We start from the raw sequence: 18,124 nt of genomic DNA, 5'->3' as shown, positions 1-18,124 counted from the left end.
GTAGAGAGAACAGTCTATGACTGGGGTGGCTGGGGTCTTTGACAATTTTCAGGGCCTTCCTCTGACACCGCCTGGTATAAAGGTCCTGAGTGGCAGGCAGCTTAGCCCCAGTGATGTACTGGGCCGTACTCACTACCCTCCATAGTGCCTTGCGGTCGGAGGCCGAGCAATTGCCGTACCAGGTAGTGATGCAACCAGTCAGGATACTCTCGATGTTGCAGCTGTAGAACCTTTTAAGGATCTGAAGACCCGTGCCAAATCTTTTTAGTTTCCTGAGGGGGAATAGGCTTTGTCATGCCCTCTTCACGACTGTCTTGGTGTGTTTGGGCCATTCTAGTTTGTTGGTGATGTGGACACCAAGGAACTTGAAACTCTCAACCTGATCCACTACAGCCCCGTCGATGAGAATGGGGGCATGCTCAGTCCTCCTTTTCCTGTAGTCCACAATCATCTCCTTAGTCTTGATTACATTGAGGGATAGGTTGTTATTCTGGCACCACCTGGCCAGGTCTCTGACCTCCTTCCTTCAGGCTGTCTCGAATAAATACACACGAGCACAATAATTAACACATGGGACGAGACCCATAATCATCTGCGCAATTCACAATGGCATGAAAGCCAAAACACACAGCACAGGTACTCACACTCACCAACGGACATTGTAACAATAATCGACCCCCAATGGAAACCAAAGGGCACATATATACAAATAACTATCAGTGGGAATAGGATACAGGTGTGCATGATGAAAGTTCCGGAGGGATCTGTGACAGTTCTAAATTCTGTCGCTGTACATTTCAAAAGAGCTGAACAAATAGTTATATTGACTACGTCCGTCCAAGGCCGCTCATTAATGTCTTAATCGAAATTACGGATTGCCTCTTATCCGCTCAACATCCCCTTATGCCATAGTTTGTCCATCTCAATTGTCAGTACAAACCACATTTGTTTAAAAGCATGTCAGCCATATGTTTTTTATGAGCCTGAATTAATTTTTTGGCTGCCAGATAAGGCTCCACTGATAGCCAGGTGTAGCAGTGGTAAGGTGTTGGGACTGCTGTTGGGACAGCTTTATGTAGGCCCTAACAGTTTATGGGCACTGTTTGTCACCATTATAGTGCAATTAATGTGTAGTGTAGTGGGTTTACTGGGGGGGGGGGGAGTTTGCTCTTTGCTTCACCAAGATTTACATGCTAAAATCGCCACTGAGTATCCATAATTTTTGGACACAAAATCTCTGTTTGGCCATAGCCTTACCCCCAATCTACAATCGACAAAAATATAAATGCAACATGCAACAATTTCAAAGATTTTACTGATTTACAGTTCATATAAGGAAATAAGTCAATTGAAATAAATAAATTAGGCCCTAATCTATGGATTTCACATGACTGGGAATACAGATATGCATGTTGGTCACAGATACCTTAAAAAGAAAATGTAGGGGTGTGGATCAGGAAACCAGTCTATATCTGGTGTGACCATGATTTGCCTCATGCAGTGTGACATCTCTTTTGCATAGAGTTGATCAGGCTGTTGATTGTGGCCTGTGGAATGTTGTCCCACTCCTCTTCAATGGCTGTGCAAAGTTGCTGGATATTGGCGGGAATTGGAACATGCTGTCGTACATGTTGATCCAGAGCAGTGTACTGATCCTTGTGACATGGGGCCGTGCATTATCCTGCTGAAACGTTGGAAGGATTGCACGACAATGGACCTCAGGATCTCATCACGGTATCTCTGTGCATTAAAATTGCCTTCGATAAAATACAATTGTGTTCGTTATCCGTAGCTTATGCCTTCCCATACCATACCATAAGCCCACCATGGGGCACTCAGTTCACAATGTGGGCGTCAGCAAACCGCTTGCCCACACGATGTCGTACACATTGTCTGCCATCTGCCCAGTACAGTTGAAACCAAGATTCATCCGTGAAGAGCACACTTTTTCAGCGTGCCAGTGGCCATCGATGGTGAGCATTTGCCTACTGAAGACGGTTAACAACGCCGAACTGCAGTCAGGTCAAATTGTTTTCGAAATGAGCACGCAGGACAATGAGCACGCAGATGAGCTTCCCCGGGACTGTATCTGACAGTTTGTGCAGAAATTCTTCGATTGTTTAAACCCACAGTTTCATCAGCTGTCCGGGTGGCTGGTCTCAGATGATCCAGCAGTTGAAGAAGCCGGATGGGGAGGTCCTTGGCTGGTTGGATGTACTGCCAAATTCTCTAAAACGATGTTGGAGGCAGGTTATGGTAAATAAATTAACATTCAAATCTCTGGCAGCAGCTCTGGTGGACATTGCTGCAGTCAGCATGCCCATTGCATACTCTCTCAAAACTTGAGATGTCTGTGGCATTGTGTTGTGTGACAAAACTGCACATTTATAGTGGGTTTATATTGTCCCCACCACAAGGTGCACCTGTGTAATGATCATGCTGTTTAATCAGCTTCTTGGTATGCCACACCTGTTAGGTGGATGGATTATCTTGGCAAAGGAGAAATGCTCACTAACAGGGATGTAAACAAATGTGTGCAAAACATTTGAGATAATAAGCTTTTTGTGCATATGGAACATTTCTGGGATCTTTATTTCAGCTCATGAAACATGGGACCAACACTTTACATGTTGCATTTATATTTGTGTTCAATATACACTGCTCAAAAAATAAAGGGAACACTAAAATAACACATCCTAGATCTGAATGAATGAAATATTCTTATTAAATACTTTTTTCTTTACATAGTTGAATGTGCTGACAACAAAATCACACAAAAACTATCAATGGAAATCAAATTTATCAACACATGGAGGTCTGGATTTGGAGTCACACTCAAAATTAAAGTGGAAAACCACACTACAGGCTGATCCAACTTTGATGTAATGTCCTTAAAACAAGTCAAAATAAGGTTCAGCAGTGTGTGTGGCCTCCACGTGCCTGTATGACCTCCCTACAACACCTGGGCATGCTCCTGGTGAGGTGGCGGATGGTCTCCTGAGGGATCTCCTCCCAGACCTGGACTAAAGCATCCGCCAACTCCTGGACAGTCTGTGGTGCAACGTGGCGTTGGTGGATGGAGCGAGACATGATGTCCCAGATGTGCTCAATTGGATTCAGGTCTGGGGAACGGGCGGGCCAGTCCATAGCATCAATGCCTTCCTCTTGCAGGAACTGCTGACACACTCCAGCCACATGAGGTCTAGCATTGTCTTGCATTAGGAAGAACCCAGGGCCAACCGCACCAGCATATGGTCTCACAAGGGGTCTGAGGATCTCATCTCGGTACCTAATGGCAGTCAGGCTACCTCTGGCGAGCACATGGAGGGCTGTGCGGCCCCCCAAAGAAATGCCACCCCACACCATGACTGACCCACCGCCAAACCGGTCATGCTGGAGGATGTTGCAGGCAGCAGAACGTTCTCCACCGCGTCTCCAGACTCTCACGTCTGTCACATGTGCTCAGTGTGAACCTGCTTTCATCTGTGAAGAGCACAGGGTGCCAGTGGCGAATTTGCCAATCTTGGTGTTCTCTGGCAAATGCCAAACGTCCTGCACGGTGTTGGGCTGTAAGCACAACCCCCACCTGTGGACGTCGGGCCCTCATACCACCCTCATGGAGTCTGTTTCTGACTGTTTGAGCAGACACATGCACATTTGTGGCCTGCTGGAGGTCATTTTGCAGGGCTCTGGCAGTGCTCCTCCTGCTCCTCCTTGCACAAAGGTGGATTTAGCGGTCCTGCTGCTGCCCTCCTACGGCCTCCTCCACGTCTCCTGATGTACTGGCCTGTCTCCTGGTAGCGCCTCCATGCTCTGGACACTACGCTGACAGACACAGCAAACATTCTTGCCACAGCTCGCATTGATGTGCCATCCTGGATGAGCTGCACTACCTGAGCCACTTGTGTGGGTTGTAGACTCCGTCTCATGCTACCACTAGAGTGAAAGCACCGCCAGCATTCAAAAGTGACCAAAACATCAGCCAGGAAGCATAGGAACTGAGAAGTGGTCTGTGGTCACCACCTGCAGAACCACTCCTTTATTGGGGGTGTCTTGCTAATTGCCTATAATTTCCACCTGTTGTCCTTTTGCACAACAGCAACATTGTGTTGTTTAAGTGTTCCCTTTATTTTTTTGAGCAGTGTATAATGCTGTGCCAAACAGAGAGGCATTGGATCCCATTTTTAGAGTCTTTGGTATTCAAAACCGGGGATTGAACCCCCAAACTTCTAATCTCAGGGCAGACACTAACAACACCAGTGGAGGCTGGTAGGTTGAGATGTAGGAGGACAGGCTCATTGTAATGGCTGGAATGGAATTAATGGAACGGTGTCGAACAGATCAAACATATGAAAACCACATTTGACTCTGTTCCATTGATTCCATTCTAGCCTCTACAATGAGTCCATACTCCTATTGCTCCTCCCACCAGCTTCCACTGAACCACACTTGCACTGAGATTCATAGACCCTGTCTACACTTGACAGTTACGCAAGCTGAGTCATCTGAGCACAGATTTGGCTTTTAAACGATATAGCAGCCACAAAATAGGCTATCAAAAGCATATACAGTGGGGGAGCTCATTACCATTTCACCTACAAGTGTCCAGAAAACCTGTATTTTGGAAGCGAGATACCTAGTCACTTGTACAACGGAATCCCTTCATTGAAATGTGTCTTCCGCATTTTCCCGAACCATTCTGAATCCGAGAGGTGCGGGGGGCTGCCTTAATCGACACCCACAACACCCGGGGAACAGTGGGTTAACTGCCTTGCTCAGGGGCAGAACAGCATATTTGTACCTTGTCAGCTCGGGGATTCAATCCAGAAACCTTTCAGTTACTAGCCCAATGCTCTAACCACTAGGCTCCCAGGCACATTTCCACAAATTTGAAGACATATGTTTAAGCGTGAGGAAAGTGTTTGCATGGCCTCATCAATACTAGCTAGCTAATATTTTGAAAACAATTTGTTTGGTTAAAATGATATAGATGGTTTTGCTAACCTGTTACCTTTAGCTTTGCTAGCTACATTGCCGGCTAGCTACAGTATTTAGTTAGCTACTGTAATAAGTTGTGTCATTGTAATTTTCCCTTTGCCACGGTTTGCAGAATGCTTACTGGCATTTGAATATAGTCCGAGAAAGGAAATCCGATGACTTCATCCATGTATTCTTACTACCACCACTAAGCAGCCCCCCTAGGATTTTGCTATCACACATTAGATTTTTTACAAAATCAACAATTTCCCGCATATTATGCAAGGGCTTGAACATTTGACCAATCACTGCACTATTATCGCATAAAACAGTCAAATCATTGCCATATAACTGCCCAATCACTGTACTACAAAAATAGGTATTCTTCAATTGTAACCGATCACTACTACGAACCAAAAGCTTCTGAAGCGTCTGAGGCATGTTGTCCAACAACGAGAGAAAGAGACTAGAAAGACTATTCTGGCTCTTTTCAGTGAGCCGGCTCGTTCAGCTCATCTCACCAAAAAGAGCCGGGTCTTTTGGCTCCCAAACAACTCTTTAAAAAATATATGTTTTGTATTTTTTTTTTGCGATAGTTTTACTATGATTTGTGTTAAAACAATTCTAATGAAATTATTAAATGAAATCATACTCTACATTAACCACAATGTATTTAACAATGCATTGGCTTATTATGAAAACTAATGCTATTAAACATTTGTATTTAAAGTCTAACTTTTTAATGCATATAAACAAAGTGCATATGAATCTACCCATTCAAAACTAATAGAATCTGAACAACATAATTATAGAATATTGCCCCATATCAAAGAAAAATAAATAACAATGTGAAAAACTGCAGCATCCCACTTAAAACATTAAACTGGTCCCTCATCTCTCTCTTCTTTATTGCCATGTTATAACCAGCAGCACACAGCAATGCTGACCATATTTTGCTTTTATGAGAGATTTGCATTCAGAAATGCAAGCTGCCTCACTTTCGAGGAGCTGATGCGGTTTCTTCTCTCAGTAATTATTTGTCCCGTTTTCGAGAAGGCCCTCTCAGAGGGAACGGATGTGGCCACAATGCAGAGTCTCCCTGGGTTGACAGAGGCCTTGTTCTTCCACCAGTTCAGAGGATCTGCAGATGAGGGGGGGCTCCTCCAAATAGGATCGGACCTCCATTATGGACCTCCATTGAGGAAGGCTGTGCTTCTTGAAGGCAGACGTTTGTGGCACTACTGCTGGTGCTTCTCTCCATCTGATCCCTCTTCTTCCTGTTGCCCTGGTGCCCGAGCCAGCTGACTGCTGGGGCTGTCCCTCCCTGCTGCTGAGGTTATTCTTTGAAGAGCCTCATCAATTGCTCTGGCATCACTGAAGGCTAACTTTTTAAACCTGGGGTCAAGTGCAACAGTTTCTGATAGCACGTGATTATATTCCATTCCGTGGAACTTTCTGTGAACATAGGGTGTCCTTCAACTCTGTCACATGTCTTGCGGTTACATTTGCTTCTCTGTGGCGGCTGGCTGTGATTCGCTGCAAACCCTTACACAGGATTATAATTTTTGAGGGTGTTACATAGCTAAAAAGAGAGATCAGTAACTTATTAGTTCAGGTTCATGTTTTGTCTACTGATACTACATTCTACCTCTGCTCATATACATATATAATACTGGATTAAATAATGATGTAGTAATAACTGCTTACTGTACCTCTCTCCACTGATCTCCACAGTGACCTGCTCAAAGGGTTTCAGGACTCTGCACACCTCCTCCACCACCTCCCATTCCTCTTGGGTCAGAGCATCAACAGGGACATTGACAATGGCCAGGGTAGAGATGATGGCATCTTTTGACTCAAGAAACCGCTTCAACGTATAAAATGTTGAATTACACCTTGTAGTGCAGTCTTGTTCAGGCCTCAGCTCAGGCGTCCTCATCTGGCATTGTGTAGACTTTAGTTTTTCAGCACCGACTGTGCTCCTGTGGAAGTATTACACAGCTGTTTTCACTTTGCCCACAGTGGGCTTCATCACATTCAGAGCATCTCTTAAAATCAGGTTGATTGTGTAGGCAAGACATAGATGATGGGTCCATTTAAACATTTTCATGGCTTTGGTTATGTTAGCTGCATTGTCGCTAACACAACAGACCATTTTTCCATCTACTTGCCATTCTCTGGCCACTCTCAACAGTTCCTCTGCCATGTTTTCTGAGGTGTGTCTGCCGCTGAACTCAAAGCAGTCCAGAAGACAGCTAGACATCAAAAATCTTCAATGAAGTGACATGTAACTGACATGTAAGAAGTGGTTACCCTTGATGTCCAGCAGTCAGTGGTAAGGCAAACAGCAGTAGCTAGGATCCAGAAGACATGCTGCACCATAAGCTGGGCCGTCTCCTTGGCAGAAGGTAGTTTGGGGAGAGGGATGAAATGGGCAGCCTTGGAGAACCGGTCAACACCCGTTAGAATGACAATGTTGCCATCAGATGAAGGGAGCCCAGTGACCAAATCCAGAGATATATGAGAACAGGGACGATGAGGAACCGGTTGTGGCTGCAGGAGGCCAGAATGAGTATTCTGTGGAATCCTGTTTTGTTTTGAGCACACAACAGTGCATGCGGTGACGAAGGCAAAGACGTCAGGGACCATTGTGGGCATGAGGCAGGGAGAATAGTTTCGGAAGTCAAGGGTGTGGCAGAGGAACTGTATAGGCGGGAGAGAGCATCAGGCTTCACATTTTTAGACCCAGGACGGTAGGAAATGGTCAAGTTGAATCTGGTAAACAGGAGGATCCACCTGGCCTGCCTTGAATTGAGGCGCTTGGCTGAACGGGGATATTCCAAGTTTCTATGGTCGGTCCAGCCCAGGAATGGCTGTTCTGCTCCTTCCAGCCAGTGCCTCCACTCCTCCAACACCATCTTCACTGCCAGGAGTTCTTGGTTGCCAGCATCGTAGTTCCTCTCAGCAGGATTGAGAAGATGGGACAGGAAGGCACAGGGATGAAGCATCTGGTCCTGGGCAGATCGCTGGGACAGGATGGCTCTCACTTCACTCCAACATTTTAACGGGACCTTGGGGGAGGTGAATGCCGAGAGGGGGGCCGCCAGGGTGCTGTATTCCCGAATGATAGAACGGTAGAAGTTTGCAAACCCAAGAAACCGTTGCAACTTCACCCTGGACGTTGGTTGAGGCCAATCCACCACTGCTTTCACCTTTCCAGGATCCATCTGAACATTGCCCTCAGCAATGACATATCCCAGAAAGGTGATAGAAGAGCGGTGGAACTCACACTTCTCGGCTTTCACAAACAATTGATTCTCCAGGAGGCGCTGAAGGACCTGTCTGACATGGAGTACATGTTCTTGTGCAGATCGGGAAAAAAACAGGATGTCGTCCAGGTAGACGAGCACAAACCGGTTTTACATGTCCCGAAGTACATCATTGACCAAGGCAGCTTGGGGTGCTGGTGAGTCCAAAATGCATAATGTCCACTGGCTGTATTGAAGGCTGTCTTCCACTCATCCCCCTCGCATATCCAAACCAGGTGGTAGGCATTTCCGAAGGTCCAACATGGTAGCCCCCTGGAGAGGTTCAAATGCAGAGGAGAGGAGAGGTAGGGGGTAACAATTATTGACAGTGATATTGTTAAGTCCCCAGTGGGCAATGCATGGGTGCAGGGTCTTGTCCTTCTTCTCCACAAAGAAAAACCCTGCTCCGGCAGAAGATGCAGAAGGATGGGTGGCCCCAGTGGCCAGAGACTCCTCTATGTACTCCTCTATAGCTTTTGTCTCTGGTCCGGACAGAGAATACAACCAGCCCCGAGGTGGTGTAGTGCCTGGGAGAAGGTCAATGGCACAATCATAAGGATGGCACGCACGGGGGAAGGGAAGTAGTACGTGCCTTACTGAACACTTCCAGGAGGTCACGGTATTGGTATTCAGTAGGAATAGCAGAGGCATCCACAGTCTTGCTAACATCTTGAGGAGGACGACTTGAGGTTGGCTGTGCTTCTTGAAGGCAGTGGGAATGGAAAAAAGGAATCCAACCCAGGATGGAGTTTGTGGTCCAGTCAATCAAAGGATTGTGTTTTTGTAGCCAGGAAAATCCCAACACAACCGGAACATGGGGCGATGCAATGAGGAGGAACTGTATGGTCTCACTGTGGTTACCAGAAACCTGTAATTGAATGGGCACAGTACTATGGGTGACTTACCCTATAGAGCGGCCGTCTAATGCCTTAGCATCCACGGGCACCGAGAGAGGCTGAATGGGAATACCAAGCTCTGAAGCTGTCGTGGCATCCATAAGACATTCCCCAGAGTCAATGAGCACTTGGAGAGACTTCGATTGGTCTCCCCACAGTACAAGAGCAAAAAGGGGTGTGTGGGTGATGGGAATTAGGGAACTCCGAGTCTGACTCACCATAGTACTGGTACCCACTAGAGACAAGGGTTTCCTAATAGGGCAGTTAGCTATAAAATGTACTACCCCTCCACAGTACAGACAACAGTTATTATTCATCCTCTGTGAGTGCTCCCAAACTGGTAGCCTAGTTCTTCCCAACTGCATAGGCTCAGGAGTATCCAACTCACCTGTCGTAGATTCACGAGAGAGCTCAGGCGACTTAGACTCCTCTCGGAAGAGCTGTCTTCGGAAACTTCCAGATTTCATATGAGGTGAATGCACCATATCGGGTACATGACATGCTGACCAGACCGGATATGTCGTGTGCGCCAGCATCGCAAAATAAATGTAGAAATCCATGTTCTTCAATTATTGCAGCCATACTGCTCGCACGCGCCAACGAGCGTCTGAGACGCCAAGGGCTAAAATAGAAGTCATTCCTATTTCTGACGCAGATCGCATGCTGCAAGTCCTGCCTGGCCCATCTCCTCATGGGTTTATAGAAGCAGGTACCCACATGCCATCTCCTCATTGGTTATACCCACGTGGGCGATTGAAAGACAAACTTTGTTGCCGGTTGTTGTGCGATCACCATATAAGTTCAAAGATGAAAAAGCCTGGAAGGAGGAGAGATGACTAGAAACGATTCGGTTAACCGTTTTATGTGTGGATTAATTGGCGGAGTAGAGGACCTTGTGTATTTCAGGTAAAATAACAACTCAATGTTTATATCCCAGGACAAATTAGCTAGCAACAGCAAGCTAGCTAAATAGGACAAATTAACGTGAACTAGCAAGTGCAAGCTAAATAGCTAAATTGCCATACATGTTTAATGCTTTTTGACCTGTCCCTTAATTAATGTCATTGGTTCAGAGTTTGTTTTGATATTTTAACCTGCATGTTGTGATCTCGTTTGGTGTGGGGGGGGCAAAATAAATTTATGCACGATAGCGCATGATGGAACACACGCGCAGCCGGTTTGGGTTCCATGTGAGTGTGCCCGAGACCAGACCTCCTCTCACTCTTGCGTTCGCTTAGGTATCAATCAATTTGAATGGGTAAGGCGATAAGAGAGTCAAAGTCCACTGGCAGTTCCCGAGCAGCTAGCTCATCCTTTACCTCCTCAGATAATTCGTGCAGAAAAGTATCGAAAAGAAACTCCGGGTTCCAGGCACTCTCTCGGCGGCCAACGTGCGAAAGTCCACCAAGTAGTCTGCCACACTACGGGAGTTTTGACATAAGTCAAGCAGTTTGCTGGCCGCCTCTCTCCCGGATACCGGAGACTCAAAAACCTTTCTCAACTCTGCCATGAATTCTTCCAAATGACCGCAAAAAGCAGATTGTTGTTTACAGGAGAGCGCCCTTCCTGACATTAGCTTAATTATATATACGCTATCTTCGATCGGTCTGAAGAAAACGAAGATGGCTGTTGCTCAAAAATAAACGAGCACTGAGAAAGAAAACCCAGGCAGGTATCAGGATTCCCCGAATATCGCTCTGGAGGAGGTAAGCGGGGTCCATGGGTAGTCGTGATAGGCTTTACAAACTCACCACAGATAGGGAAAAAAATTCTGGGTGCTTGGGGTTTCACTGTGTTTTCACTTTTGACCAGCCTTCTCTGTGTTTTGGACACATGAACTTGGTCACCAGCAAAACTAGCATGAAGTCACATCATGCTTGCTTGCAAAGCAATGTTTAATCCCAATTGGAATCTAGAGGTTGACCGATTATGATTTTTCAACGCAATACCGATTATTGGAGGACCAAAAAAAGCCGATACTGATTAATCGGCCAATTTTATTTATTTGTAATAATGACAACTACAACAATACTGAATGAACACTTTTATCTTAACTTAATATAATACATCAATCAAATCAATTTAGCCTCAAATAAATAATGAAACATGTTCAATTTGGTTTAAATAATGCAAAATCAAAGTGTTGGAGAAGAATGTAAAAGTGCAATATGTGCCATGTAAAAAAGCTAACGTTTAAGTTCCTTGCTCAGAACATGAGAACATATGAAAGCTGGTGGTTCCTTTTAACATGAGTCTTCAGTATTCCCAGGTAAGAAGTTTTAGGTTGAGGTTATCATAGGAATTATAGGACTATTTCTCTCTATACCATTTGTATTTCATATACCTTTGACTATTGGATGTTCTCATAGGCACTTTAGTATTGCCAGTGTAACAGTATAGCTTCCGTCCCTCTCCTCGCCCCTAACTGGGCTCAAACCAGGAACACATCGACAACAGCCATCCTCGAAGCATCGTTACCCATCGCTCCACAAAAGCCATGGCCCTTGCAGGGCAAGAGGAACAACTACTCCAAGTCTCAGACTGACTGACAGGAAACAGTCCACCTATATCAATGGTTCATTTTCTTCCTCTAATGTGTTAAACTGTGGAATACCGCAGGGCAGCTGCCTTTGGCCACTTCTCTACTTAATATATACCAATGACCTTCCCTATGCCTTGGTTGAAACTCAAGCTACTATATTTGCAGATGATACTACAATTTATGCAGCAAGACAATCGGTTCAACAGGTACAGCAAGCTTTACAAGGAGATTTGGAGAATATCAGGAAATGAGTTTGCCAAAACAAACTTGCTTTAAACACCAAGAAAACCAAAGTTATGTTGATCTGTTCAACTAGGAAAAGGCCAAAACAGCATGGGATACAATTAAGTATGGGAGGAGTACAAATTGAAGAAGTGGCAGAAACCAAACTCCTGGGAGTGCAGCTCGACAACTGCTTATCATGGTCGTCTCAAATAACTAATCTATGTAAAAAAAAATATTAAAACAGCATGCATAAACAGAAGGATAGCTAAATATTTACCAGGAAAAATTCTTCAGCAAATAGTTGGCTCCCCTGCCTGTTCGGGCGGTGCTCGGCGGTCGTCGTTACCATCCTACTCGAAGTTGGCTCCCCTGCCTGTTCGGGCGGCGCTCGGCGGGAGCCACGCGTCACGGAGGGGGGTACTGTCACGTTGTCTCCCCTGCCTGTTGGGGCGGTGCACGGCGGTCGTCGTCACCGTCCTACTAGCCACCACCGATCCCTTTTTCGTTTGTCTGTTTGTTTTGTCTTATTAGTTTCACCTGTGTTTCTGTTGTTTGGTTTAATTAGCTTCCCTATATTTAGTAGGTAGACCCACCCTTGTGTTGTGCGGGATTGTCTTTATGTTACGTGTGTGCATGTTAGGTAGTGGTGGATTGTCTTTATGTTACGTGTGTGCATGTTAGGTAGTGGTGGATTGTCTTTATGCTACGTGTGTGCATGTTAGGTAGTGGTGGATTTTATTTTCTTTAAACTTGGCACCCTGTGGTTTTTGGGTTGTCTCGTTGTGTGTCCAGCGCCCTGTATTTGTTGAGCTTATTATTTTGTTGTCCCTGAGTAAAGCACTTAACCTCAGTGGAACTCTCTCTGCGTCTGATTCCTGCACCCACCTAGTCCCACGTGACACATAATTTAAGCCTGGAAGACCAAAGAGCTAACCTTAATTATTAAATGGTCAAAGGACACCCTCCTCTCTCATTGTATTCTTACAGATACACTTATTGCATGACCTCCCACCTATCCTACACCCAGTTTAGAGCTATTTTCATGGTGCCGAAACCCGGGAAGGTAACGCAATGGTGGGGGAAGGGAACTTCGGCCAACTGGCATTCCTATGGCAAACCAAGCTGCCAAAACAGTCACGTGGCCACACGGGCCTACCAAGTGGCCTACTAAGTGACCTTCCAAGCGGCTACCCCGGCCAAACTAGCGTCTAACCATGCAAACCTGGTCAATCCAGCAGCTACCACCGGCCAACCTGACCAACCTCGTGGCTCCCCCTGCTAACATTCTATGCCCTCAAGTAGCCTCCAATCAGGCACTTTGTTTCAAGGGAAACATAATCACAGTAATTGATCTGGCCATAGTCATATTCGTTAATTGACAGTTGATATATTGGATTGGATGATACTCATAATCGAGTATTGTTTTAAAATGCCTAAAATGCTTTGCACATTTATAGACCACGAAAGCTGCAGATCAGAAGCAGCCGAGGTGTGTGTGTGTGAGTGTCCTCAAAACTTGAAGCAGGCAGTCAGAACACGTATCTGCGTTTCATATTTTTTACGTACTTTTGCTCCACTTGTTAGTTATTATATATTGTCCTCGCCAAACTATTTATCATAACCAGCTGACAACGACAAACTAAATGATTGGAGCAAAACATGCGAGGAGAACTGACCAGAGAAATTGTCATACAATAAGGAGTCGATGAATGAAGAAACGGCTGCGCTCTATCCAATCATAGCAGCAGGTTCAACCTAGAGCGTGCCCATTACTTTACAGACAGCATAACTACCCAATTGAGTTATTTAGAGCAGTGATTCTCTGGTCCTCAATTACACCCAACAGTACACATTTTTGTTGTAGCCCTGGACAAACATACCTGAGTCAACTCATCGAGGGCTTTATGATCAGTTGACAAGTTGAATCAGGTGTGCTTGTCCGGGGCTACAATAGAAAGGTGTACTGTTGGGGGTACTCAAGAACTGGAGATGGGAAACATGCAGCGCCTAGAACATCCATGGAATGAGTTTGACACCCCTGGCCTAGGACATGTTTGAGTGAGGGGGAGGGCAGAGTTTGCACTGGGTTAAGTGATTGCATTCCTTTTGAAACCTGGTTCCCTTCCGGGTGTGAGCCGGGTGTCCCGTTCATTGCTGATGGCAAATTTGGCTAAAAACAAAGGGACCCCTTCCTCTGCCCAGGTATTTTACATATAATGTGTTTAGCTAATATGTTATAGCAATCTGGTGACCAACGGCAATGTCAATGGCATGGCACGCAACGATTGGTTGATGGAGATGACGTCTGTGCAGGGGAACTTGACCATAGTGAAGTATTTCAACCACGTGGAGTAATGAATTAGAATCCCCAGTTTTCACAATAGGGTTTGCTCTCCTAATAAAAATGTATGTGCTCTATGTGCCTTTTCAAGTAAAATTAGTTTGAAAATTCAAACGTACACTGAGTGTACAAAACATTAGGAGCACCGACTCTTTCCATGACATGGACTACCCAGCTAAATTCAGGTGAAAGCTATGATCCCTTATTGATGTAGTTTGTTCAATCCACTTCAATCAGTGTTGATGAATGGGAGGAGGCAGGTTAAAGAAGGATTTTTAGGCCTTGAGACAATCGAGATATTTATTGTGCATGTGTGCCATTCAGAGGGTGAATGGACAAGACAAAATATTGAAGTGCCTTCGAACGGGGCATGGTAGTAGGTGCCAGGTGCACTGGTTTGAGTGCATCAAGAACTGCAATCCAGCATACCCGTGGAAAGCTTTCGACACCTTGTAGAGCCCATGCCCTGACGAATTGAGGCTGTTCTGAGCGCAAAAGGGGAACGTGTTCCTAATGTTTTTTACACCCAGTGTATACTTTATGGAAAATACATGTTGTGTGTTTCTTAATGATGCACCCTGCTGCCTTGTGGACAATACGACCCTGCGGCGCAGATTACTGTTCGATTTGAGAAGGGCGCTTCTCCCTCACCGCTTTTGCCCAGCCACGTAACAGGCCATAGCCCGGTGCACCACTATTCAGCTTAATCAAACTCTGAGTGACATGAGATAACGACACACCTAAGGAACACCTACATCAAACCCCACTGCCAACACACAAATATGGTCTTCTCATTCGCATTTCTTAATGAGGATAACCAAGGCGAAATCAGCCAGTTCAGCCCCCCTTTAATTTTGAAAATATAAACAAATGGCATTGACAAAGTTTTTGGTACCCCGGAGCTAGTACTTGGTTGCACAGCCAAGATAACTGTCTGCAGACAAACGCTTGTTGTTGTAGCCATCAGTGAGCTTGCCCCACTTTTCTACTGGCAATTTTGCTTTCTCTTCTGCTGCAAACTGCTCCAATTTTTAATGTTTGAGGGGTGCCTTCTACCAATTGCTGTTTTCAGATCTCGTAATAGATTTTCTGATCTGGACTCATTGCTGGCCACTCCAGAACATTCCAGTTATTCTTCTTTAACCATTCCTGTGTACTTTTTGATTGTTTGCAGTTGTTTTCCTGCTGGATGACTCACAACCTTCAACGTAGACTCAGTTTTTGAACACTGGTTTGAACATTGCACTCCAAAACAACTTGATATTCTTCTGATTTCATGATGTCTTGCACACATTCAAGGCCCCCAGTACCAGAGGCAGTGAAGCAACCCCGCTGTATTAGCTGGCCTCCTCTTCATTTGATTGGGTGTTCTTTTCTTTGAATGCTTCATTTGATTGGGTGTTCTTTTCTTTGAATGCTTCATTTGATTGGGTGTTCTTTTCTTTGAATGCTTCATTTGATTGGGTGTTCTTTTCTTTGAATGCTTCATTTGATTGGGTGTTATTTTCTTTGAATGCTTCATTTGATTGGGTGTTATTTTCTTTGAATGCTTCATTTGGTCATTGGTAAACATAGGAAGACCCCACTGCTAAAAATTACATGGAAAAGGTCCTGATTGAACTTTCCAAGCTTTTAATCCTTGGGAAATGTTCTGTGGACCGATGAAACAAAGTTAGGGCTCTTTTGCAATGCAGATCAGCACTCTGTGTACCGATGGCCAAAGTAAGCATTCCCATGTGTCACAGTGTGGTTCTGCGTGTCTCAGTTGGTAGAGCATGGTACTTGCAATGCCAGGGTTGTGGGTTCGATTCCCACAGATGACCAGTTCAAATGAAAATATATGCACTCACTACTGTAAGTCGCTTTGAGCCATTAACCTACTAACTTACTCGTCTTTGTTCCTATGTGGAACATGAAGCTTCCACGAGAGAGCTGCTGGTTTGGTGATGGTTTTCCATGACAGGCCACAATCCTTCATCTCCTTCTCATGCCATTAACACAGCCCCTAATAACACCAGCACTATCAAAACATTGCCTTGACCCATGGGGACATGAACAAGTTGGAACCAGCCTGATCGCAGCCTTCACCATTCTGTTTCACTTCAAGCATCAGTAAAACAGAATGGTGATCAGGCTATGGGGACATGAAAGTGAGTCCCCTTTGCAGCATAAGGGTTTTTGCTGTGGATAACTGAAAGATGTGTGATGTGTTAAGTACTGTAATCATGAGGGACTGTGGTCGGTTAGGGTTGAGGAAAAATATCCTCTTACGAAAAAAGAGTGCAGTATTACTGGAGTTAGAATGCAGTATATCTGAAAATACTGCGTCCAAAATAACAGTGCAGTACACTGCAGTTATTCTGCAATCACAGCTTCCAAAATACCACCGTTAACTGCAGTTGCTACACTTTTACTGCAGTTTCAAAACGGCAACATATTTTGGTAAGGGTCCCCCTCCAATTTCAAAGTAAGTTCTGGTTGACAGTAAACATAGTAAAAACAGGACTAGTTTCTATCCAGCTTGTGTAATTCTCTGTTCTCTGCTTTCCAGTCAATAAATAATTACATCTATTGACTGAAGAACAATAAGTCGTTAAATTAATACGGTATAAGTAAGTCTTAGCCCTTTTAACAGCATCCAAAATACTACAGTTGACGACAGTTACTGCACTTCCACTGCAGTTTCGAAACTGTAATCTGTTTTTGTAAGGGAAAATGTGAAGTTGATTTAAAAGGCCACTAGGTGTCCTACTTGATCCACATATTTCTAAACACACAACAGCACCCTCACCCTGTAGTGTAGCATATGGGTATGTATACAGGCATTATACACACATTAAAAAAACATCAAATCTACAAAGCACAACACTTATGTGAGGAATAGTCAACGAGGGCTATGCGTTCTTTGGAAAATAATGAACGACTCGAAAGGGATGTTTCATGACACGCTATCGGAGTGGAACTGACCTTCCACAGAGTTGCGTTATTTTCCAGAGAACTCATAGAGACCCATGTTGATTATACCCTTTACACCATGGCAATAACTTAACACATTTGCCAATAGAAATGTGTTAATTTGCCTGTAGACATTTGTTCAACATCCACCGATTAGGTAGCAAGTTTACTAGATAGTTTGATTACCACGGCAACTAATAGCTATCAGTCCTAGCTTGCATTATGAAAATAAAACTCAACAATGCCAATAATGTTGTCAATTCGACTTTTGCTTTCAAAAGCAGCTCAAACATAGAACATATAAGAATGAACTATAGACACTCAATTCCACCACACAAATATACTCTGCATTATTTTAGTGATAATGTCAGACAAGCCAGTGTTTGGAGGATCGCCTCGGACCGGCAACTGTGCCAATATATCCTTCAAACACCTGCTTCGAAGGCATTATTAAGCATTATAAATTATGTGGTTCGAGCCCTGGGTGCTGATTGGCTGACAGCCGTGGTATACCACGCGCATGCTCCAATTACATTGGTAAACAGTTTATAATAGCAATAAGGCATCTCGGGGGTTTGTGTATCCAGGCACTCCACATTGCGTTGTGCTTAAGAACAGCCCTTAGCCATGCTAAATTGGCCATATACCTCACCTCCCTGTGCCTTAAACTAGATATCAATGTAATTAGAGCAGTAAAAATAAATGTTTTGTGATACCCGTGGTATACGGTCTGATTTATCATGGCTGTCAGCCAATCAGCATTCAGGGCTCGAACAACACAGTTTATAAAGCATTGGGCCAGTAACCGAAAGGTTGCTGGATCGAATCCCCGAGCTGACAAGGCAAAAATGTGTTGTTCTGCCCCTGAACAAGGTAGTTA

The sequence above is a fragment of the Oncorhynchus masou genome, chromosome 11, assembly GCF_036934945.1.
Source record: "Oncorhynchus masou masou isolate Uvic2021 chromosome 11, UVic_Omas_1.1, whole genome shotgun sequence".
Classification (NCBI taxonomy): Eukaryota; Metazoa; Chordata; class Actinopteri; order Salmoniformes; family Salmonidae; genus Oncorhynchus; species Oncorhynchus masou.
The sequence above is the reverse complement of the archived record's forward strand: the minus strand, read 5'-3'. Positions refer to the sequence as shown.